The 25,112-nt window shown below is 41.5% G+C and overlaps 1 long non-coding RNA gene across 1 annotated transcript; it reads right to left on the bottom strand.

Annotated features, from left to right (window-relative positions):
- Nucleotides 1-5,788: 5,788 nt before the first annotated feature.
- Nucleotides 5,789-23,604, bottom strand: LOC120402163. Its single transcript, XR_005597030.1, has 3 exons — nt 23,537-23,604; nt 8,491-8,549; nt 5,789-5,896 (listed from the first exon to the last, which is right to left on the bottom strand). It is a non-coding gene; the product is annotated as an uncharacterized LOC120402163 (long non-coding RNA).
- Nucleotides 23,605-25,112: the final 1,508 nt, after the last annotated feature.

Below are 25,112 nucleotides of genomic sequence, written 5' to 3'. Positions count from 1 at the left end.
CCAGTACCCTGTTTTGCAACAGTGGCCAGATGCTTTACAGGTTTAATTTGGCTAGAAGATAGATAGTTAGCGTTTATCTGTTCTTGCTCAAGAAGAGGATCTTGATCCTAGATTTGGAAGTACATTTAGAAGTTCCACTTTGTCATCTGTTTTCTGTAATCAGAGTAGGACCAGCTGGCCTTAGGATTCAAAGCCTACAATTTCTGAACATAAGTATGAATTGTATCTCCTTTTGATTACTTCCAATCAATATGTTAAATCAATTCTTCTAGTCTCCAGGCCACTACTTCAAAATCAATACCCAAGACTGAGTAGATTGTCTTTCTTTCTTTCAAATGAACAGACTAAAGGTGTAATATCCAGCCACTTGTTCTGGGGTACATCCTCTAGGGCTACCCAAAGGGCAACCTTGTATTCATGTACTTGCAACGACATCTGTTCTGCTTTGTCCTCCCTTAATGAGCTGTTACCAGACACTGTTGTTCCATTTTCTGCTGACCAATATTGCTTCTCATTTCCCTTGACTCCTGCCAGAAAGTTATTACTGGAAACTGGAAATCAAATGAGGTGCCCTTTTGACTCTAAATTGTTTGTACTGATGCAGCAGACAAAATCCGACTTTTTCAGAAAAGCAACTAGGGAAAAAATGGACTGAAATATTGTCTCTGCTAAAGAGCCTCTCTCCAGAAGTAGTTCACTTTATTGCTACTAATAGTCTGTCTTCAATCTTCCCAGGAAAATAATTGTTTCATAAATACAGCATCTCTTTCTTATAGGCTGTTCTAATCTTCCAGTCTTCATGAATGGTACTTTCACCTTGAAGTGCACCCTTTGTTCACATTCAGTAGTGTATTACACTATGTAGCGGCTAGCAGGGGAGTATGTAAGACATGGCAAGCTACACTGAGAGTGGCTCTTTATAACTTGGACACAGTACTAAGAGTCTTCTGTAAATATTTGTTTTTAAAGAAGAAACATTTTCACTTGATTTGGCCCCATCAAATGCAACTATCCGAAAATTCCACAGGGAAATCAAAGACATTGCTTATAGCTCATTTCTTCCTTGAAATATGCTCTCAATATTCAAGCTTTGCAAGTGTCTTTGTTCTTTTATTTTTTGTATGAATGAGTTTCCTAAGGGACACACCAGAGTATTGCTGGAGTAAATTGCAAAGGTACATTATTGATAGTGTCAGAACTGATGTTAATAACACAAAATAATAAGCATGAAAGGTCGTGTTTCAGTCTTCTCCCTTTTAAAAATAGCTAGCTTCCCATTGCTTTATGAAAGAATCTACACACTGGTAGCAGAGATGGTTTAAGAAACCTTAGGATCTGGTCCTAACAATCGGAGGAGGCTTTGGATACATCTACACTGCAATAAGAAACCTGCAGCATGGCTGTGGCTGGTCCAACAGCTGATTCGAGCTTGCAGGCTCAGGCTGCAGGGCTACAAATTGTAGTGGGAAGTTCGGGCTCCGGCTTGAGTCTGGGCTCTGAAACCCTGCAAAGAGAGTGAGTCTGAGAGCCCTGGTTCCAGCCCGAGCTTGAAGATCTGCACGGCAATTTTTAGCTCTGCAGCCTGAGCCCTGTAAGCCTGAGTCAATTGACCTGGTGTCGCAGAGTCACCGGGCGATGCTCTGGAACTACGCCATATGAAGCCAGTCAGGACTCTGAGGGAGCATGCCTCTTCTTTCTGAGCATACTGTCTCCAGGGCAAGAAGCTTACCCAGCTTCGACCTTCCTGGGTCTGACCTTGGAGCATTCAGCATCCCTTTTTCACACCGTGCGCTTCCCACAGCAAGTCAGCACAGGCGAGGCTCCTGGGGAAGCCAGAGGTCCCTACACCCCAACTCCGCAGTCAGACGTGACTCTCAGCCAGCCAGTAAAACAGAGGTTTATTAGATGACAGGAACACGGTCTAAAACAGAGCTTGTAGGCACAGAAAACAGGACCCCTCAGTCAGGTCCATCTTGGGGGGTGGGGGGTTTCTGGGCCTCCCTCTGTTTCCCCAGCCAGCTCCAAAATGAAACTCCCCCCAGCTCATCCTCTGGCCTTTGTCTCTTTCCGGGGTAGGGAGGCCACCTGATCTCTTTGATCTCCAACACCTTTAGTTGGCACTTTGCAGGGGAGCGGCCCAGGCCATCAGTTGCCAGGAGACAGGGTGTCGGCCATTGTCTGTGCAGACTCCTGCACAACCCTGCCCTCTAGGGCTCTGCAACAATCACACACCTTTATCCCACCATCTAGATACTTAAGAAATGCATAGGGGAAACTGAGGCACCTACACAGTATTCAGAGAAAACGTTAAGAACATTCCCACTTCCACATATTTGGTCTCTGAGACTTGGTGACACAGGGTTTTTATTGCAGTGTAGACATACCCTTTTTTAACCATAAAGCAGGGGTAGACTGCGGTAGTTAAGGTACTGAACTGGGTCTGGGGTGCCACTTAGGGTCTCAAGCAAGGAGGGAGGGGTGAAGTCTAAAATATTTACTAAATGTTTCCTGAAATTTTACCTTCTACTATAGTGGCGGCAGGAGGGAATTGGGGTAGATAACCTGGGAAAGGGGAGGGCTTGGGTGCTGAAGTCAGCTGGGCCAATGGAGGCAGGTGACAGGCCTTACCAGATCTGATCATGAGCTACGAAGTTGAGTTGTTGGGTGGGTTTGGTACTTTTCTGAGCCATCCTCCTACTCTGCTGGGTGTAGCCTTCCCTCAGGTCAGATGCCTGAGACTGAGCCAGCCCTACCCCACCCTGCACTGCCTCAGGTGTTACTGGGAGATGGTGGCAGAGTTTGGGCTGTGGCCTGGGCAGACTGCACAGTAAAGAAGTCCTAGCAGTAACAATGCTATTCCCCAGACTACCATTACCCCCCTCGCTGGAACCAGCACACCCAGAGCCAACTTCTTGGCATCTCCTCTCCTCTTCGGCATCCCCAGAGCCGGCTTCGAGTCCTTTGCATGCCCCCTTTCCCATGGGCAGCATGTGGGAGCTCTGAAGAGACAGAGCTGCCCCCCACTGGCAGCCAGCACTAGCAGCCCAAACTTCTCTGATGCTGCCATTTTCTATGGGCACTGGGGGGAGACACAGCACTTGCCTCTGAGGCTGAAACAGCAGCACTACCAGGGGACAAACTTTTACTGAATGTATCAGGATCAGGGTTGGGGGAGGCTTCACCCCTCTCCTTCCCCACCTTGTGGTGCCCCGACTAGGGCTCAGGAGATATTCATTCAATTTTTGGCTCTGCCGCAGACTCCCTGTGTGATCCTGGCCAAGTCATTTAATCTCTGTGTCTCAGTTCCCCACCTACAAAATGGAGATGATAATGTGCATTAAATTAAAATAATCTTTCTATAATAAAAGAAAAATACACTTCCTTAAATCAAGAGATCATCTTTCAAACTGGGAGGTGGTCTGACTACTGAGGTCACCAAGATCCAGAAATTATTATTTCAGGGTTAAGACTAGAGTTAATATACTAAAAATGATGATCAATTACATTTAAAAAAATATTGTCATTGGACAAACAAAAATGTGCCATAGAATTTTCTTAAATGTCCACAACAGATAATAAACACATCATGTCAGAAATGTTGCCTCCAAAACAAGAAACAGGAAAGTGGAGTGTTTCCAAACGCAGTTAGTAGTGAGAACAGTCAACTTAAAAAAATATATTGAAACAACCCAACAAACAATAATAGCTCAATTAACATATTGGGTCCCAAAGAACTTGTTCACAAAGGAAATTGACAAAATGAATTACTGTAATGATGATTGTCTCAGGTTAAATAACACTTAATGGACATATTGAACTTTGATTTATGAGCCTATTGACTTCCTATGAAGAAAGACACCTTTAGTCTGTGTTAAGAGACAAATGACGTCACTGCTTCAAGCACAGATGGATTTTTCCAAAGTGGCAGTGATTGACTTAGCTAAGTCCTGGAAATGTGTAAATCAGAGAAGCCTTTTGATGCTAGATCATTTAATCATTTGAAAAGGCAAGTTATTGTGAATCATAGTACAAAATTAACATATCTATAAACATTATAGGGGAAGAGAATAACCAATGCCTTCACATAATCCAAAATGAATAGCAGTGACTACAAATATAGCCAATGCTTTAGGTTTCTTCTAGAGATATTCTTCTCTGTTGCCTTTCAGAAGCACCAATATGACTATTTCAATAACCAAAACTTATTCTATTGGTCAACCCCTACTACTCTATCTTGATCCTCTTATTTGGAGTTTTTCATTTTCCTATTGGGGGTAACTTCTCTATTTGTTAGATGAAACTGTAGCATCGGGAGTATCTGAATTAAGTAGGCAAAACTGCACTTGTAACTCACATGCTTTATATAGCATTTGATTTTATTTCTCCAAGGGAGAAGAGAAACAGTGGAGAGGAGACATGGATCTTAGTTGGACGCTTGGTGTCTTTGCACATGTGCAGAGAGTAGGGCAGGGTAATTTTAAAAATCCAGAAACTTCCAGAATAGGGTGCGGTAGTTACCAAACATGCTCAATAGTTGTTCTGAGACCATGTAGGAAGTTTTTCATTGTGAGCTATCCATCTGGCAGGTCACGGCCTCATCATCCTCTGGGAGCTGAGCCAATCAGTGAGCAAGAGGGGGGAAGGTTTTAAACAGAAGAGTTAAAAACATCCCTATGAAATCAGCAGCTGATTAATGCAGGACCAAGCACTGTGTTTGCTATGAGGACTGGGTCTCAATACCTGTAACCACTTTTGAATACAGGTATGTGCTATTCCAGATTTATGTACTAGAGAAGCCCTCCATTACAGTGTGGTCCATCACAGTGTGTTTTATGGACCTAGAGGGAGAGCTGGAGGGAAGCATTAGTCACCCCGAGAGGCTACAGAGACTGTGTAACTCACATTTGGCTATAACTAGGATTCTGTTTCAGTTAAAAAGCGAAAATATGGCAACACTTAGTGAGATAAAGGTTTGCAACTTCTTGCCTGACTTAATATGGCTTATTGGGGTGCCCTCTAGAGCGAGACCCTTATAGAGACACAGGTAATGGATATGTGAGGTGCTGATCCCAAGCCCTATAATACTTTGCATATAGGCTACACATTTCAGTGTCACCAGCAATTAGCAAATGGGTCAGCTATTAACACAAGGGCTGGAATGCTGTTAGCTGTGGAAACCCCATGCTGTTTGTTTACTAACAAACCTATTGAAATGTTTGAAAGTACAGGTGAGTCTCATCTTATGTGGGGGTTCCGTTCCGCGGTTAGCGCGTAAAGCGAAAACCGCGTATAGTCAAAATTACGTTTTGTTGAATGGCGGGCGGAATCGCCCGCACTACAGGTACAGTATTAAAATTGTTATTTTCCTCTTTTTTTTTTGTTTTTGCCGACTACGTAAAGCTGAAATCGCGCATGTTAAATGCACATAAGATACGACAGACCTGTACTGAGATGCTGCCATTTCTCAAGCTCCGAAGAGTCCAGGTGACACTCTGCATACTATGTTCACTCTATGAAGACTGAAAAATCATCTCAGAGAGAAGATTAGAGAGGTGTGTACATGTGCGTGCGTGTGCAGAATTATGAAAATTGTTGGAGGTTAAACTGGGAACCTGAGTTACAAGTCCACACAATTCAGGCTTAATCAATTTTTGCCTTTATCTGTATAATTTTAGACAGAAATATTGTCACTTACAATATTTGAACATGTTTTTTATGCCAAACAATAACAGATAAGACAGAATAGGTGAATGGATCCAAGTTACCATATTCCCAGGCACTGGGAATTCTCCTGTACTTCATGATGGCCATTGCCTCCCCTGATCCCTTGGTCTGGTCTGTCAGTTCCTTTCCTTTAATTTTTGGTCCAGTGTTGCTCCAGTTTGGGCCATGTTCACTAGAATTATTATATATTTTCAATTTCTGTATTACTTAACTTTTCTCCAGTCAGCTTTTAGAATATTACACACTTTTTTATGTAATCCATGTGTTACACATGCACAAGTTTCAATTTACCCAACTTTTGCATTTTTTGTGGTTTATGTAGTTTTTATGTCATGCTGTTTAATGTCACCCTGTTCCTCGGTCTTCCAAATAAAAGGCTTCTTGTTGTTACAATTGTGTGTATTTTTTCACCTCAAAACTTCCAGTACAACATGTTACCTTTGTTCTGTTGGCAATAACATCATTTAAAAGAGATGAGCTATTCTACGTAAAAGAAGAACTGGGAAAACCACACTTATGCCAGAAACACTTCTGGGCCTAAATGTTACCTCATCTAAACTCATTCACTGTCCATAGGTACAAGTCATTAAAAAATAGCTATCAAAGATTTTAATCTTACCATTAACAATCCTTCATTCTGTATGTTAATACCATATTCAGTATGTCATCCCATTCTACCCCTTAATCTATTAAGTGTTGGGATTCCCTCTGAGACTTCTTTCTAGTTGGCTTCCCAAGAATACAGTTCAACTCCAGACTTTGTCACATATGTATCTTTATTTGACATACAGCAATGCTACGCTGAGTTGATTAGGACTCATATGCGGGGTGGATGCAGAGTACATCACAGATCGAAATTTACACAGAAATGTTCTTCTTTTATATACCTTTACTCATTTCATTGCATTTACTATGTATTGCATTATTCATTTGGGGATTAGCCTGGTTACTTTGCAGGAACCAATCCCTTTACAGCATGTTCTGTCCATGTATTTTCTCTGTATGACTTACTCTTTACCTCATCTTTACATTTCCAACCTAGCTTGCTTGGCCATTGGCATCTTATTTTTTGTCATTGCACAGCTGGAACTATCCAGATGTGAAGTGATGGATTGGAAGGCCTCATGTAATATAAGGAAATCTTCCCTCAAGAGAAGAAGGTAACGTAAGGTATCCCAGATATATGGTGTCTATTGTTCTTGATATGGGTATTTCTTTATTGTCCCTTGGCAGGGCTCAGTGGAGATGTAGTTCCAGAGAGGAGAGTCCTCCTAAGGAACAGTTCTGAGGTTTTCCACAGCGCACATTTCATCTAAGTGACCAGAGATCTTCAGTATGTTGTACAGGCTTTTATCAGGATGACCTACGGTAGAGGTGAAACTTGTTAAGGCTGCAGAATTGGGACTAGTGGTTCACTCATGGTGAGATCCCTTTGATGGCGAATTTGGGGAAAATGTTTGCCACTGAAGTGATCTGACTAACTTTTCTCTAATTTACTTCTTCTGAATGCTGCTGTGAAAGAGGAAATGTGCTGAAAGATTTTTGTTGAGCTGTGGTGATGATTTGTATGCAAAGAAAATGTATGGGGAATAATTTTCAGTACATTTCTTTGTCAGTAACCACAGAGCTCCCATTCACAAGCTTCTTCAAAAGTACTGGGCAAGGGCAACAACAATGATATGATCTAGTTCTTTATACAGGTCAGAACCTAAATCTTCTTACTCTGTGTCAGCAAGGGTGGTGGGTGAGCCACAGGTGCAGAGAGACTAGCCCCTGGCCTGCCCCGCCCCGTCTGCCTGAGGCCCCACCCCTCTTCCCCCACCAAAGCACAGAGGCCCCTGCTCCATCCCTGGGCTGCCCTCCCCCACCCTGGAGCACTGGTCAGTGCATCCCCAGTGGTGGGGGTCTTCCACAGCTGGGCGGCCCCAGCCACCCCAAGTCCTAGACACAGGCTGGCCACTCTAGCTCCAGCCCCACACAGCAGGCTTCCTGAAAAGCCTGGGCTGGGTCACCTAGCAGCAAACAGGAGGGGGCCTTGGAGCAGAACATGGGCAGAGCCATGCAGGGCTGTTTGGGGAGGCACAGCTTTCCCCAGCCTATGCTACACGCTACCCATGCATGACAGTTTCACAAGGGGGGAAGACACCAGGAGCCCTCTTCAGGGCTAAACACAGCTGCAGTCCCTGTTGTGTCCTGCATGCAGAGACTGTTTACTCCTTTCAGCACCATGAGCACAAGCCACTGTAAAGTGGGTGGAGAGAGATCGGAGGGCCTATTGCCCCTTGTTATTGCCCAGCAGATCTGTCTATGTATGCAGCTGGAGGGAGCATGCTGCACCTTTCTGAGGTATAATCCCTCCCAGATCTCCTCCTGGTAGTTTGGCTTCAAACCTCCTGCCATGCAGGCCAGTGTCCCTCATTGAGATTGACATTTGCAAAAGCTGGAATTAATTCAACTGCAACAATATTGTTGGCAAATGTATTTTTTTGTTCTGGCTTCTCATCTGAAGATAAATGCCTCATTAATCTTAGACATATCATGCTAAGAGTATTATTGAAGTTAGACAGAATGATGAGTAACATTCTAGGGAGCACAGATTGGTACATGCAGGAATAGATTGCCCATTAGTCTCCCTGAATTCAATACAAGCAACCTCCTTTGTTCCTGATGCTGCAGGCTGGGGCCTGCTGATCTTCCCCTTACCCCATTGCTTCCTATTAAATTAATACAAGACAGACAGAGTGCATTATATTAATTGGTACTCACCTATGTTTCCTTGCCAAAGAAAGGTAGAGGAAGAAGGGACAAGTGTCTTGAAGCCATCACTACACATTATGAGCAAGAGAAATAAGCAGTAAATTCAATGCAAAATGAAAAAGTAAATATTTAGAAGGGATTCTCCAATTGTCGCTCTTCTCCCCTTAGTTGTGTTTTTTTACATAATTAGTATTTTACTGAAGTTTCATGATGATTTCAAGTACAAGTGATATGGATGATTTACTCATACGCTGCATCAGTGTCAACAGAATTTAATCTACAGTACAGGGAAACAATAGTAAGATACTGTGTTATACATTAAGTTTAAAACTGTGCAAATGCAACAGGTGTAATTGGCATTAAATTAAGTATAAGAAAAGGAGGACTTGGTCACAAGGTCTCAACTGATGAGGTAAGAAATTCACTATGACCTCTACATGCAGTGACCGCTGAACTGTTTCTAAATGAGGTTCTATTTATATACTCTGGTCAAGTAGGTCTTATTTACAATGTTTTTAGTCTGCTAGTTTATTCATAGATTCAAAGTTCAGAAGGGACTACTGTTATTATCTATTATTCTGCATAACACAAGCCACAGAATTTCCCTGAATTAAATCCTATTTGAACTGCAGCGTATCTTTTAGAAAAACATCCCAACTTGATTTAGAAACAGTCAGTGATGGAGAATCCACTACAAACCAAGTTGTTCCAATGCCTAAATACCTTTGCTGTCAAAAATGTGTGCTATATTTCCAGTCTGAATTTGTCTAGCTTCACCTTCCAACTATTGGATCCTGTTATATCTTTGTCTGCTAGTCTGAAGAGCCCATTATCAAATATTTGTTCTTCATGTTGGTACTTATAGACTGTGATCAAGTAAGCCATTAAACTTCTCTGTTAAAATAACTAGATTGACCTTCTTGAGCATATCACTATAAGGCAGGTTTTCTAATCCTTTAATCATTCTCATGGCTCTTCTCTGAACCTTCTCAAATTTATCAACATCTTTCTTGAATTGTGGACACCAGAACAGTCCAGTTGAGCCTGACCAAATATTCTCCGGAGCCATATAGCACCTGGAGAAAACCCACGAATTGGGTCCTGAAGCTGAATGCCCACAGAGTGCCCAGAAGATACCCATGGTCCATCTGGTCAAATGCCTTCTCCTGATCCAGAGACAGGAGGGCAAACGACAGACCCTCTCTTCACCCAAGTTCAAGGAGAATAGAACAAATAGACATTGTAGAAGATGGTATGCCCTTGGACAGTGTAGATCTGGTCAGGATGGACCATGTCCACCAGCACAGACCCCAGTTGAAGTGAAATGGCCTTCACCACAACCTTATAGTCCATGATGAGGAGCGAGACGGGACGCCAATTCCTAAGGTCGCGGCGGTCCCCCTTCTTCAGAATCACGGCGGGCACGGCTTGCCTGCACAACAGAGGGAGGACCCTGCTCCCCAAGGACTTGGCCCAGACGGTAGCAAGGTCTGGGCCGAGGACATCCCAGAACATGCGGTAGAACTCCACGGTCGACCCATTCATGCCCAGAGATTTATTGGTGGGCATGAGATGGAGGGCTTCCGAGTACTCAGCCAGAGTGAGAGGTAGCTCCAGCTGGTCTCAGTTGCCTGCTCTGACCGGGAGTTCATCCCAAAGCATCCCGCAGGCAACGTAAAAGGCCCTGACCCTCTCACACATCTCCACCGGATCCATGAGGGAGGCACCATCCTCTGCCAAAAGGCAGATGATGTGCTTTTTTGCCCTCCTCTCTTTCTCCAGGGCGTAGAAGAAGTGGGAACCACAATCCATCTCCCGCAGGAGACAGATGCGGGATCAAAACAAGGCACCCTGGGACCAAAGGTCGTTGAAGGCCTGGAGCTTCTCCTGCTTCTCCCGGCATGCTCCGCAGAGGGATGGTTCCCCGGGACTGGCAGCCAGATACCTCTCCAGCTCTAAGACCTCCCGCTCCAACTGTTCTATTTCCATATCCCTCTGCCGGCTGGTCCCCCCGGCGCAAACTTTCCCCACATCCCACCACAATTGCGCCAAGGGAAAGGCCTGCCTCTGCCCTCACCAGGCCAGCCAGAACTCCCGGAAGGGCACCATGAAGCCCATGTCCTCCAGTAAGCTATTATTAAAGTGCCAATAGGCGAGCACCGCCCTCTCTGAGAGGAGAGAGGCCGTTGCGGCCACCAAATGGTGGTCCAAGAACGGGGCTGGCTGGATGCTGGAGGTGTGGGCCTGCAAAAATGGTGACGAGATAGGTAAATGCGATCCAACTGGGAGTGACGCGACCAATCGACCTCCACCCAGACATACGTAACATAAAGGTGGATTAATCATCCAGGTAGGTGGTGGTTGTGCAAGACGTCCACCAGGGAGTGATGATCTCTGATCTCAGGGAGGATGCCTGCAGCAGCCTGGAACTGCTCGATCCTCATGCGGTCCCGCTCTTCGAGGGTGGTGTTAAAATCCCCGTCCAGGACCAGGCACTCGTGAGAATCTAGAGAGCTGAGGAAGGTGGACACCTGCTGGAAGAAACACACCCGATCTGGGCCCAATGTCTGGGCATAGATGTTGACTAAGTTCAAAGTCAGCCCTTCCACCTAGGCCTGGAGGTGCAGCAGGTGACCTGGCACGAACTCGGCTGTTCCCAGCATCTTGGGCTGCAGGTCAGGGGAGAACAGGGTCGCCACACCACCCTCACAAACTTAAAGGTGTCTAAAGTACATCCTGTCCCTCTCCACAGTCGCCTTCTAGCTTCAGCGGCTGGGCCCGTATGGGTCTCCTGCAGGAAGTTTACCAAGTACCCCCCCGCCCCGAAGGAAGGAGCGCACCTGACACCTGCGGAGATCCACCCTACAGCCCCAGGTGTTCAGAGTGGCAAAGATGGTCGGCAACATAAGGAGGGCTGGGCAGGATCCTCACGAGCAGGCACGCCAGCAGTCCCCATAGGACCCCACAGCAAATCGTGACCAATCCCAAAAGCCATCAGAAAGTCACAGAAGCAGTGGGTCTACCGGTAGGCCACAGCATTCTGCCTCCCGTTCCCTTTGTCCTCCCCCAAAATGGCCCTCACGGCCCGGAGAACAAGATGAAAGTCCCCCCAGCAAGGGAGAGTGAGCTGCACCCTGTCCCTGGAACCATGAGTATCAGTAAGAAAGAGCACAGCTTGTCCTGAGGTACCTGGGGGGCTAGGGTCATAGACCCCTGACTGTCTCCCGGTTGGGTCCCGATACTGGCCGAGTGGCCTAACCCCGGCACTGGAGACTGTGGCAGAGGGAGGACAGCAGCCCCAGGCAGGCCAGGAGAAGGAAACACAAAAACTGCCTACTGGGGGCATTGTAGAAAGAAAACGAGGCAAAAAAGGCACTAGAGAAGTGAAAAGTATTATTATGAATTCATTAAAAAACTCTGATTAGCACTAATGTTAGCCTATGAGGGACTTTCAAGTGTTTGAGTTTTCCAGATGCCTGTAGGGCCCTGGAGTGTGATGGAAGGCTTTCCAGAGAGGATAAGTGTTAGATCAGAGGATCTGGATCTGAATTCATTTGTCTATTCAGGTCTGATTTGTAACTATCTGTGATTATGCTTAAAACCCTATAGCAGGGGTCGGCAACCTTTCAGAAGTGGTGTGCCGAGTCTTCATTTATTCACTCTAATTTAAGGTTTCGCGTGCCAGTAATACATTTTAACATTTTTAGAAGGTCTCTTTCAATAAGTCTATAATATATAACTAACCTGTTGTTGTATGTAAAGTAAATAAGGTTTTTTAAATGTTTAAGAAGCTTCATTTAAATTTAAATTAAAATGCAGAGCCCCCCCAGACCAGTGGCCAGGACCCAGGCAGCGTGAGTGCCACTGAAAACCAGCTCACGTGCCACCTTCGGCATGCGTGCCATAGGTTGCCTACCCCTGCCCTATAGTAATTTCCCGAATACTCTGGAGAGAGAAATTGTCTGTGTAGTAGTTTGAACTACAGCCCCATAAGGTATGATCACAATCTTATAGAAAGAAACTGGTACAGAAGGTTATTTCAGAACAAGAGCATTTTGGATAGTTAGCAACAGACTATGCTTCTAACTGGTGAAGCAAGGGTGTTTCATAACATAGCTCCTGTGTGGTCCATGACAATCTAGAGTGACATATACACAATTTCTAAGCACTAAAAGTATAATTTGGGGCAGAGTTCTTTCCCCTGGCAACATTTTCTAAAGTATTTCAAGCAAGTGATTAGAGTTAATCAAGTTTATCATCAAATTGTTGAGAACCTTGCAATAGTTTCATTTTATAAACGAATTATGAGTCTCCAATTATGAGATATGGAAATCAAATGGCATCCATTCAAGCCTGGAAGATAGAGTAACTGTTCCTACTCTATCAGTTCTAGAACATGCCTTGCTAGGTAGGCAGTTAATCCTCACTTCTGAGATTTGCTGTGTCCCTGATCTGAATTTTTACCTCTGCTTGAACAACAAAAGGACCAAAACAAGAAACAGAAAACAGAGAGAGAGGAAAAAGCCTAATTATTGTTTTCAGCAATACAATTAGCTTCCTTAATTGTCTCTCCTCAGTGATTTAAACCAACTTTAAACATCTACAGGGAGACAAACAAGCTATTCCTGTAACAACTGAGTGAATCTAAAAAAGGGAGAGTAAATACAAACTTTCCACTGGAAATTTTTTCCAGAGTATAAATAAAAAAAACCCATAAAGAGCCTTCTCACAGTAGCATCAACAAACATTCAGTTTACAGGGGTTCAAACTTTGGTAAGAATTTTGTAATTCTATCACTCTCTGTACAATTAAGTCTGTACCTTTTAGCCTCAATCCTTGCATGTCAACTTTCTCCATGAAAAGCTTAACACAATAAGACTCTTCTAGAGCAAAAATAGAGATAGTTCAATGGCAAGTTGTTTACAAGTATATTTTGTCTACCACTTCTCTTGCTTTACATTTGCTATGTTGTGGAAGTCTCTATACTGGTACTTCAATTTCAATTGTTCCTCTTGTGACACTGAAGGAATAAAGAATCCTATAGAGTACTTTGTGCTTTTGCATTATATCCTTTTAACTTTCCAAACCTTTAGAGGGAGTATATTAAGATGAGCTAGGTTCAAGTCTCATTCACAAGAGAACTACACTGTATTTACTTTTTTTTCTTTTCTTAAAAATTCTTTTCATGTTGCTTTTCTAAAGATGCCACTCTGACATACCTGGAATCTGCTAGCTCTGTGAAGCTCCAATGTACTTATGCAACTGCATAAGTATAGTCCTACCATGAGTGCAGGGGACTAGATGACCTCTCAAGGTCCCTTCCAGTCCCATGATTTTATGATTCTGTGCTTAACTTTAACCACGTAAATAGACCCATTGATTTTCATGGGGCTACACACATACTTGGAGTTACTCATGTGCTTATGTACCTTGATGAATATGGACTTAATTCACAAAATAGTGGCATTGCAATCTTTCCTACAATGTCTTGTCAGTATGCCTCAACCCTGACCTACAGCACTACCTATGGGGTAATAGGAACTGCATTATCCAATGTTCTTGCAATCTATGTGTTGTGAAGGTCAACACATTGGTGTCAGTTAGTGCTGAATGTTGCAGTTGATTATTCTGTGGATGCCTCCCCGCTAAGAACTTGACTGAGACCACCAACTAATTTAAGATTGGGACTCAAATCAGATATCATATAACAATGTTATGTTTTTGATATGATGTGTTTGCTCGCTTGTATGGGTATTAAAACGACAAAAATGTTTTCAGTGAACAGTAAATGCATTTTGGGAACACTGAAACTATTTATAAATTTAGGTCAAATATGATGAACAGTTTCATCTAAAAAACATAATATTTTTCCAGAAACATTGAATTGTTTTTTGTTGACATTTTCAAAGTAAATGTTTGACATTTGATTTCAAATTGACATTCATTTTGAAAATGTCAGTTTGAATTTACATTTCATTCCAAAATCTTGTTTCAAAACAACATTCAAAATGTTTAGCTAACTTGATTTATTTATTTGTTTTTTTTATTTCAGCGATAAAACAAAAAAAATCAGTTTTTGGTTTAAAATGAAGAGGATTTTTACATTTTTCAGTTTTGCCACCAAACCCAACAAATCCATTATTCACTAAACCCTAGTGGATATATAATGTAAGCAGAAGCTTTGAACTAAAGAATCATTTAACTTAGATTTTGGATAATGCTAGTTGTCAGTTGTGGTGCAATTTTTAAAAAAAGCCAAGAATTATATCAGGAAACTATTTCCTGTCTGTATAACTCTAACTGCCTAAGCATTTAGTTTAGCTGAATTTAAGATGGTTGGTAATAACATGACCTGGTGATATTAAGTAATATTATAGCTTCTAGATAGCTAGATTGTGTTAGCAAAAGGTAATTTTTTTCAACAATGGGTAGTACTCAAATTGTACTAAATTTAATAGTACTAAAATTTAAACCCACATATTTGCATATTTTTATATATTACAAATATGACACATTTATAACATAACTGTCCTATTGCTGGATCCGCATTTGGCAGATGTATTCTCCCACTTTTGCCACAAACTTTCTTTTTGCTTACATGTTGGTAGTCTTCTGACTTGGATCAAATCATTTCTGGTTTCGTGGCAGCCTGAGGCTTTGTGATTCCATACACTATCTCCTCTTTACACATAGGCATGTGCTGGGCTTGTGCCTTTTTATGTGTTAAAGGAATGTCTAGTAATTTATTCAAATCAAGTTGAGCTCCCTGATTTATGAACTTTTCATGAACTTTTGGTGGATTTGTTGCAAACACTATCCTGTCCTGAATCATTTCATCATTCACAGCGGCAACTTTAATTAATCCACAGACACTTGGATCTTGCACTTTGTTACAAAATGGATAGCACATCAATTTGAAGTTAGCTTTTGGGTTGACATATTCATCAAACTTATTGAGCTCAGCTCTTTTTTTCATTTCAGATGACTAATAGATTTTAAGACCAAAAGGGACCATTATTATAATCTAATCGAACCTCCTGCATAAAACAGGCCACAGAATTTCACACACAGTCCTGTATCTGCACCCCGGTATTCTAAATATTTCTCCTTCTCTTTTCCACCCAAGGAGGGATAGCTCAGTCGTTGGAGCATGGGCCTGCTAAACCCAGGGTTGTGAGTTCAATCCTTGAGAGGGGCCACTTAGGGATCTGGGGCAAAAATTGGTCCTGCTAGTGAAGGCAGGGGGCTGGACTCCATAACCTTGCAAGGTCCCTTCCAGTTCTAGGAGATTGGTATATCTCCAATTATTACCTTTTTAAAAAATAAACAGACGACAGCTTTTCCCTCCTCATCTTAGTATTTCTGGGGATCTTTTGGATACTTTTTTGAATTTCTTCAGCTATGGCTACACTATAGCTTAGGTTGATATAACTTAGGGTGCTCGAGAGTGTGCATAAGCCACCCCCTGTAAGTGACGTCAGTTATACTGACCTAAGTGCCAGTGTGGACAGAACTATGTCGGCAGGAGAGCTTCTCCTGCCAATATGGTTACCGCTGCTCATTGGGGATGGATTAATTAAGTTGATGGGAGAGCTCTCTCTTGTCAGCTTGGAACAGTTACACTAGCAGTGCTACAGTGGTGCAGCTGCTCCACTGTAAACGTTCTAGTGTGGCCATAGCCTTCTCCTACTCAGGAAGGGTCTTGCTTTCTCAGTTCAACCTAGGATCATGGTGACCCTATATACTGTGGTGTCTGGTGAGTTAGAAATTCATAGATTGATTAGACCTGGCAAGCTAGAAATGAAAAGCTCTATATCCCATTATCTATTAATGTGCCTAAACCATCTTGTTTTTTATATCATAGTTTTAAGTTACCCATGCAAGTTCTGAAGAACAAGTTTACCTTGTGGTTTGTTGTTAAAGCTGAATAATGAACCATGCTTACAAATCGAGAAATGATATATCATGAATTTGATATTTTAGTTAGTGATAGAAACCATCCATGCAAATAGGTTTTAAAGTGAAAGCTATACCAGCAAATGTTAATATGCATATGCAGCAGGGAAGATGTTAAAGCCAAAAGGTCTGAAAATATGTGTACGCTGACAGGAGATTGGGGGAAATGTGCTGAATCACTTTCAGTGATGGACATTTCAAAATAGGGCACAGATGTCTAATTTAAATACAGAAATTTCCTTGGTATCTTATTAATTGTTACTATGTTTTTTCCCCTTTATTTTATTGATACATTTAACTTTACTCATTCTGATTTGCTTTGTCAACTACCGAAGCTGACAGATAATCCACACTTTGAAAGATGACAAATCATTTCAAATGGACATGAAATTTAGTTGAAACTACGAATTTTTAAAATATTGAAAACTTTTTGTTAATGTCAGTTGTGATAGGTGAAGGTCTGTGTCTGATGCATCGGAGGATTTGGAGGGTGAAATCCTGGCTCCATTGAAGTAAATGACAAAACACCCATTGATTTCAATGGGGCAAAGACTTCACCAGTAGTTTTTATCTATTTGACTATCTGCATTTTTAATGTACACATTGAATCTGAGCATTAGTTTAAAATTAGGATATGGATATTCCTATCCTCACTAAATGACTCATTTGATTCTGTGATTTGTAACATATAGTGAGGTGTAATTAATTAATATTTTAAACAGTTTGAGATAGTTTGATAAAAAGAGCATGAACTTGTAAAGTATCTTATTCTTATTGCATTTAATATACCTGTATGTTTGGATTTTAGTAGAGCTGCTCAAAAATTTTGAAACAGTTTTCTGACTGCAAAATGGCTTTGTGACTAAAACATTTTTGTCTAAGATTTTCATTTTAGATATTTCATTGAAAAACCAAAAACTGAAAATCAAGCTTACTTTGGTTAAAACTTTTCAGTTTTCAAAACCCTAAAACTATTTTTTTCTACCAAAAGCTGAACATTTTTACTGAAAACAGTTTATCTGAAAAATTTCCCCATTAAATGTTGTGGGTTTATTTAAAATTCCTTTAATTATTTTTAGAAACAAGGTGGGTGAGGTAACATCTTTTATTGGACCAACTTCTGTTGGTGGAGGAGGACAAGATTTTGAGCTCCACAGAGCTCTTCCTGAGGTCCAGAGAAGGAAACCACAGAGTCAGAGCTAAATAAAAGGTGAGACTGATTAAGCATAAGACTGTAAGCACATGTTGTATAACTCCACTAAAAATGAAGTGGGCAATTAACACCTCTGCAATCGTAGGACAATGGAGGGGCAGCAGCGTGTGTTACAAGTTTTGTAATGGGCCATAAAACCATTGTTTATGTTAAATCCATGGTTTTTAGCATCTAGCAGAGTTACAAATTTAAGTTCCCAGGCTCATCTTTTGAAGATATTGTGCAGGTTTCCTCTGAGGATGAGGACGGAAAGGTCAGATATGGATTGATCACTTCTAAAAAGTGATGACCCACAGGTGATATGGTGTTTTTGTCTTTGTCTAGAGACAATGACAGACCTCTTTAAAGCTGAGTGCTAAGCACTTTCTTTCAGGTTAAATGTAAGAGCAATTAAATGACTCTTTAGGTGGTGATAGATGGAAACAATATGAGGCTACTGCCCAGGGCACTGGGCTGCATGCTGAAGACTGAGCAGGCCCAAACTGCATAGTCTGAGGGGTTTCTTTGGGAGTGGGTGAAAATTTATGGGCTAAGGGATTGTTTGAGAAACCTCGTATGTCTTAGAGAAGAGGAGAAAAACCACTAGACAGCAAGAGAAGCAGTTATGAGTGTCGCCCAGAGAGAGAGCAGGGACAAATATTCTTGGGTACTAGACAGCAGACTTAGAGATTTCTAAGCAAAGAACCTGTCTGCTGTTATCTATTTCAACTGTCTTCAGGGAAACAGGACTTTGTGTCCTTTCTTTGTAAATGAACACAGTTGCACCAAGGAATAGACCTGCTTGTGTCTCAATTACTCCTTGTAACAGAAACAACCTTGCATATTGTTAAACAGCAGAGGCCAAAGGGGCAGTAATATCTTATGTAAAATTACCACTTACTATTTACATGTGTAAAGAAGAATGAGGAAAAGCTGTCACATTTGTGAGCACACTGATGATAGATAATAAATCCAAGGTAGGAGATATGAATGATGGTTACTCTCTTTAACTATATTGCTTAGCCTAGCAGTCTCGTATCATGTGCCTAATATGCTACCTTCATTATGTAGCACCCCATTGGATAGGGTACATCATGCTTACATAATGGTCCACTCCCCCCCACCCTCAAATTCTACAAAAACAGGACTACAACTGGCTGAAGAAGGAGGACACAGTTCCATCACCTTCTGTTAGTTAAATGTATGCACTGAACATCTCCTTTTCTCTCTATCAATTTTTATGATTACATTTAAAGATATGCATGCTTAGATAAGAGGTTTATATTCCAGTTCCTCCTTTATATGGTTGATTATAAATAGGCCTCCTTAGATGGCAATGTGGTCCAGCAACTATGGCAAGGGACAGGGCTTCAGCAGATCTAGGTTCTATTCTGAACTCTTCCATTGACGTGATATGTGACCATGAGCAAATGTCTCTCTGTGCATAATTCTATTTTAATGCTTTTAGACCTAGTTCTCCATCTACTCCATAATACTGCAGAAGGTGAATTCCCCCCTGTGTCAAAAGCCTATGCATCTCTTAAATCACTTTGTATTTTGAGTGAGTCTTAAGTAGAATTTAGGCTTAAGAATCTCAAACCCCTCCATCCCTAGTGTTTCATTTGATCTTCATAAACTTCAGTCCATTTCCTCTGAGAACCTGGTCTGAAATTGTTTGCATATTTGCATCTCACATCTTCTTTCTGGCATCCTTCTATCAACAATTGTCTCCCCTCCAAGGTCTCGGTCCCTTTCTATAGGATGTTCTCCTTTAAGGCCTGAATTTGCCAAATTCAGCTTTCAAATGAAGCTTCTTGGGATGGTTCACTTCTAGCCCCTGCAAAGGTTATCTGCAGAATTCAATTTGTGAACTTACTGTATAGTTCTTAACCATATGTAAATTGGGCTGCAAATTTGGGTCCTTATTTATTTAACTGTTATTTATATCATGGATAACCATTTAGGAAAAAAGTCATTTTATCAAGTGATATTCAGCAATATGAGCAATACATTTAGAAATTGCTGTGGGCACTTGAAGTTGCATATTCATTAATGAAATAAAGAACCTATAAAATGGACTATAAACTATTAAATTTGATGCCATTACTAGCTTTGAAGTGGATATTGTAAGCAAAGCATGAAAAAGCATCCTCTGAAAGAGAAGCATCACTTCTTTTTATGTACAATGTCTATTTAATTTGTCTATGAGATTGTGCCCTAAAATAATAATGATAAAATGAATAAATTATACTTATTGCTGCGAATAAAGCCAAAGACACCAGGTAACATAATCTGTGTTCTCTTTTAATTACATCTATAGCAATACCTAATAAAAAAGAGAGAGAAATGTTCCACATATCATAGAATCATAGAATCTCAGGGTTGGAAGGGACCTCAGGAGGTCATCTAGTCCAACCCCCTGCTCAGAGCAGGACCAATTCCCAACTAAATCATCCCAGCCAGGGCTTTGTCAAGCCTGACCTTAAAAACCTCTAAGGAAGGAGATTCCACCATCTCCCTAGGTAACCCATTCCAGTGCTTCACCACCCTCCTAGTGAAAAAGTTTTTCCTAATATCCAACCTAAACCTCCCCACTGCAACTTGAGACCATTACTCTTTGTTTTGTCATCAGGTACCACTGAGAACAGTCTAGATCCATCCTCTTTGGAACCCCTTTTCAGGTAGTTGAAAGCAGCTATCAAATCCCCCCTCATTCTTCTCTTCTGCAGGCTAAACAATCCCAGTTCCCTTAGCTCCTCCTCTTTAGTCATGTGCTCAAGTCCCCTAATCATTTTTGTTGCCCTCCGCTGGACTCTTTCCAATTTTTCCACATCCTTCTTGTAGTGTGGGGCCCAAAACTAGACATAGTACTCCAGATGAGGCCTCACCAATGTCAAATAGAGGGGAATGATCATGTCCCTTGATCTGCTGGCAATGTCCCTACTTATACAGCCCAAAATGCCATTAGCCTTCTTGGCAACAAGGGCACACTATTGATTCATATCCAGCTTCTTGTCCACTGTAACCCCTAGGTCCTTTTCTGCAGAACTGCTGCCTAGCCATTCGGTCCTTAGTCTGTAGCAGTGCATGGGATTCTTCCATCCTAAGTGCAGGATTCTGCACTTGTCCTTGTTGAACCTCATCAGATTTCTTTTGGCCCAATCTTCTAATTTGTCTAGGTCCCTCTGTATCCTATCCCTACCCTCCAGTGTATCTACCACTCCTCCCAGTTTAGTGTCATCTGCAAACTTGCTGAGAGTGCAGTCCACGCCATCCTCCAGATCATTAATGAAGATATCGAACAAAACCGGCCCCAGGACCAACCCTTGGGGCACTCCGCTTGAAACTGGTTGGCAACTAGACATGGAGCCATTGATCACTACCCGTTGAGCCCAACGATCTAGCTATCTTTCTATCCACCTTATAGTCCATTCGTCCAGCCCATACTTCTTTAACTTGCTGGCAACAATACTGTGAGAGACCATATCAAAAGCTTTGCTAAAGTCAAGGAATAACACATCCACTGCTTTCCCCTCATCCACAGATCCAGTTATCTCCTCATAGAAGGCAATTAAGTTAGTCAGGCATGACTTGCCCTTGGTGAATCCATGCTGACTGTTCCTGATCACTTTCCTCTTATCTAAGTGTTTCAGAATTGATTCCTTGAGGACCTGCTCCAAGATTTTTCCAGGGACTGAGGTGAGGCTGACTGGCCTATAGTTCCCTGGATCCTCCTTTTTCCCTATATTAGCCTTTTTCCAGTCATCCGGGACCTTCCCCAATCACCATGAGTTTTCAAAGATAATGGCCAATGGCTCTGCAATCACATCCGCCAACTCCTTTAGCACCCTTGGATGCTAAATAGTCCTGAACCACTTCTTTCTCCACAGAGGGCTGGTCACCTCATTGAATACATTAGCTTTTTCCACATCCTCTGTCACTAGGTTGCCTCCCTCATTCAGTAAGGGGCCCACACTTTCCTTGACTTTCTTCTTGTTGCTAACATACCTGAAGAAACCCTTCTTGTTACTCTTAACATCTCTTGCTATCTGCAAGATATGATTTTAGTGGGACTATTCACTGTAGTAAAGATAAGCACTTGTATAAGTAACGATGGGAGAATAAGGGATTTTTCAGTTCACTGGCAAGTTGAAAAAGTTTTTAAAAAAGCATTTCAAAATTTTTGGAAAATTGAAAAGTCTAAGAAAAAATCATTAGCAACAAAATGAAATGCTTAATTTCAGCAAAATCCAAACATCTTGTTTCAATTTTGACCATTTTCATATATTTTTGCATTTTTTAAAAGTAAAACTAAAGAAAATTTGAAAAAAGTCTTTTCAAAACAAAAAGTCCAAACATTTTGTTTTGAAAATGTCAAAAAAGATTACAAAAAAATTAGTTTTTTTTTCAACAGAAACAATTGAGCAAAACAAAAAAAATACAAAATGTATTGTCATAAAAAAATCTGCTTTTTTCACAGAAAAAAGTTTTGGCTGAAAAATGTCACCTCACCCTAAGTTTGTCTTTGCAAGATTGGGCCCCAGATTTGCATCATATAAAAATTGTGGCATTCTCATTATATGAATGTTCATGTCTTGAGCTCCTCTTGGAGTATGAAGAGCTTAAAATCTTATCATGTGTCATTGAAACGGTAATTTATCCTGGATTATCAGTAACATTTTATATTTGATATGGGATCCTGCTTTTCTTAGGTTTTATTACTGTACTTACAGATATTTATATAATATATAGGCAGACAGTTTCTTTTTATCATAGATTTACTGAAATGGTATTAACTGACAAAGATAAAATCTGATAGAACTTATTATTTTCTCATTTTAACTTATTTGCAATGAATATACCTGTTTCTCGATGATTAGCTATAGTACTAGTAATGATCATTTTTCCTTGCTTTCTCTTTAATTTAGTTGTATAAGGTCATGATCACTATTATATGGACTGAAAAATGGATGAGGGATGATAAATCATAATGATAAACAGTAATGTTTCAGTATTGAGGGAATGGTCTAATGGGATATTGCAAGGATCAGTTTTAAGTTCAGTTTGATTTAATATATTTTTTTAATGATGTGGGGTATACAGCATATTGTTATGCACATATTATACAAAAAGAGGGGAGGTGTAGGTACTAGTGAAAACATGGAAATAGTACAAAGAAAAATGGGCAGCAAATAATTAAATTCAGCTTAGAAAAATGCAAGTATGAGGAAAGAAATTAAGCTACATCACAGATATTAAAATATTACTTTAATCTGAAAAGTAAATCTGTTAAAATAGCATTGTGGGGTTCCATATTCACCATCTCTTAGTTGCTATTTCAAATTTTCTCAGGTAACCAGTACACAAGATGATTATTTTTTCCAAACTGTTGGCTTTGTCAATTCAACCTGGGTGCAAAGAGTCAAGCTGGGTTCTTTCCTACTCATCCATTTTCTCTAGTAATATGTTCTGCAGGCTAAATTGTCTCTTCAGGGACAACTCTGCACCCCCATAGCTTTCAATAGATTTCCCACTGTAAGTGACTGGAAATTAGCGGACAATTCTGTCTAAGATGTAAAGGAAAGAATGGACTCCCACTCTCTCTCTCATCTGTTTTGTCTCTTTGTGCTAGCAAGAGTGAAAAGCAATAAAAACTCATTTTCGTTACTAAAGGAAGTAGATATGACTCTAAATTCACAAAATGAGCAGAGCTGGTTGAATAAAGAATGTGGATAATGGACTTGACTAATTTTCCCAGTCAACTGATGAATTACTTTATTATTATTATTATGCCAACGTTAGAGATGTTTGAATGAGATTTATCAAGGGCTAGAGGCTTGGCCTTTGTATGAGGTGTGTAATGGAGGGGAAAAGGGGGCAAGAAGCTTCTCACACACACACACATACCTTGCACTGCCTGTGTATGAACATGGCAGAACTGTAATTGCTTTCGTCTGTCTCCAGACCATCATGGTAGCCCATAAGTGGTGTAGTATCAAGAATACTCCCCCTCTGTACTGGGATCCCTGGAAAGCATTCTGATGACATAATGGTTGCCAGTGACAGTATGGGAAACAGGAAAGGCTTGAACTGTGACACCATTTTGTTTCAGTTGAAAAGCACAGTATTTCGAGAGCCCAAGACATAAAATCTCTGTAAAACAAATACCTGGACACAGATGACTGGAGCAAGTGTCCTGTCTTAGTGTGTGGCACCTGCAAGTAAAATTAACGTATTCTAAATAGAAGCAACATTTAAATGGCTTTTTCTAGAAAAGATCTTCTTTATTGGCCCTGGCAGGGGTATTAATTAGATAATCATAAAAAAAAAGGTCTCTTCCATCTCTCAAATTCTATTGTCCACGAATCTTTAGTGGTTGTCAAATTCAGTAAATCCTAATATTAAACAATGACTTATGCAATGCAAGTTGTACTTCCTTGCTACCTTCAACCAAAGAAAGGATAAATTAAAATAGGAAATAATTGCTGTACTCTTATGACATTCCCCAGGGTACAGTCTGGACAGTTGAACAGCTGTGTCCTCTCCACCCTCCAGCACAGGGTGCCTTTTACACTGCTTTGCTATAAGAACAACCATTTAACGCCTGTTCACATACAGCCTCTAACATGCAAAATCACTCCCAGCTGAATGATATGAGTGATTCTAGCCAGTCACTCCTGAGTTATATTGCTGGGTGACAACAGTACATTCTCAGTCCCAAACTTGTCCCCAGAAATGTACATCTTGCACTGCCCAGCTCTTTCCTTCTGTGCAGTACAAGCTCATAGAAAGTCTGTCATTTCATTACTAGAAAATACATACAAACCCAGTTATCTCAAATGGTGGTTCCCAACAGGGGCAGCTCCAGGCCCCAGCACGCCAAGCGCGTGCTTGGGGCGGCATGCCGTGGGGGGGGGCACTCTGCCAGTCGCCGGGAGGGCGGCAGGCGGCTCCGGTGGACCTCCCGCAGGCATGCCTGCAGAGGGTCCGCTGGTTCCGCGGGTTCGGTGGAGCATCCACAGGCACACCTGCGGGAGGTCCACCGGAGCCGCAGGACCAGCGGACCCTCCGCAGGCACGTCTGCGGGAGGTCCACCAGAGCCGTGGCACCGGCGACCGGCAGAGCACCCCCCGTGGCATGCCGCCGTGCTTGGGGCGGCGAAATGGCTAGAGCCACCCCGGTTCCCAAGCACTTCAATCTAAACACACTGGCTTAGAGAAAAAAATAAAACAAGTTTATTAACTACAAAAGATAGCTTTGTGATTCTAAGTAAGGAGGCATAAAAGTCAGAATTGATTACAAAGAAATAAAAGGTAAAATTCAAATAATGTCTAACTTAACAAGCTAAGTTAATTCAAAGCAACTATTTCTCTCACCATATGCTTACAGCAGTCTGACTGTCTGAAAGCCTTACAGTGAGACCCACTACCCCAGTTCAGTGATACTTCGTTTGCCTTTTAAATGTAATGCCATGAGTAGAGAT

Source organism: Mauremys reevesii, linkage group 3 (assembly GCF_016161935.1).
Source record: "Mauremys reevesii isolate NIE-2019 linkage group 3, ASM1616193v1, whole genome shotgun sequence".
Classification (NCBI taxonomy): Eukaryota; Metazoa; Chordata; order Testudines; family Geoemydidae; genus Mauremys; species Mauremys reevesii.
The sequence above is the reverse complement of the archived record's forward strand: the minus strand, read 5'-3'. Positions and strand labels throughout refer to the sequence as shown.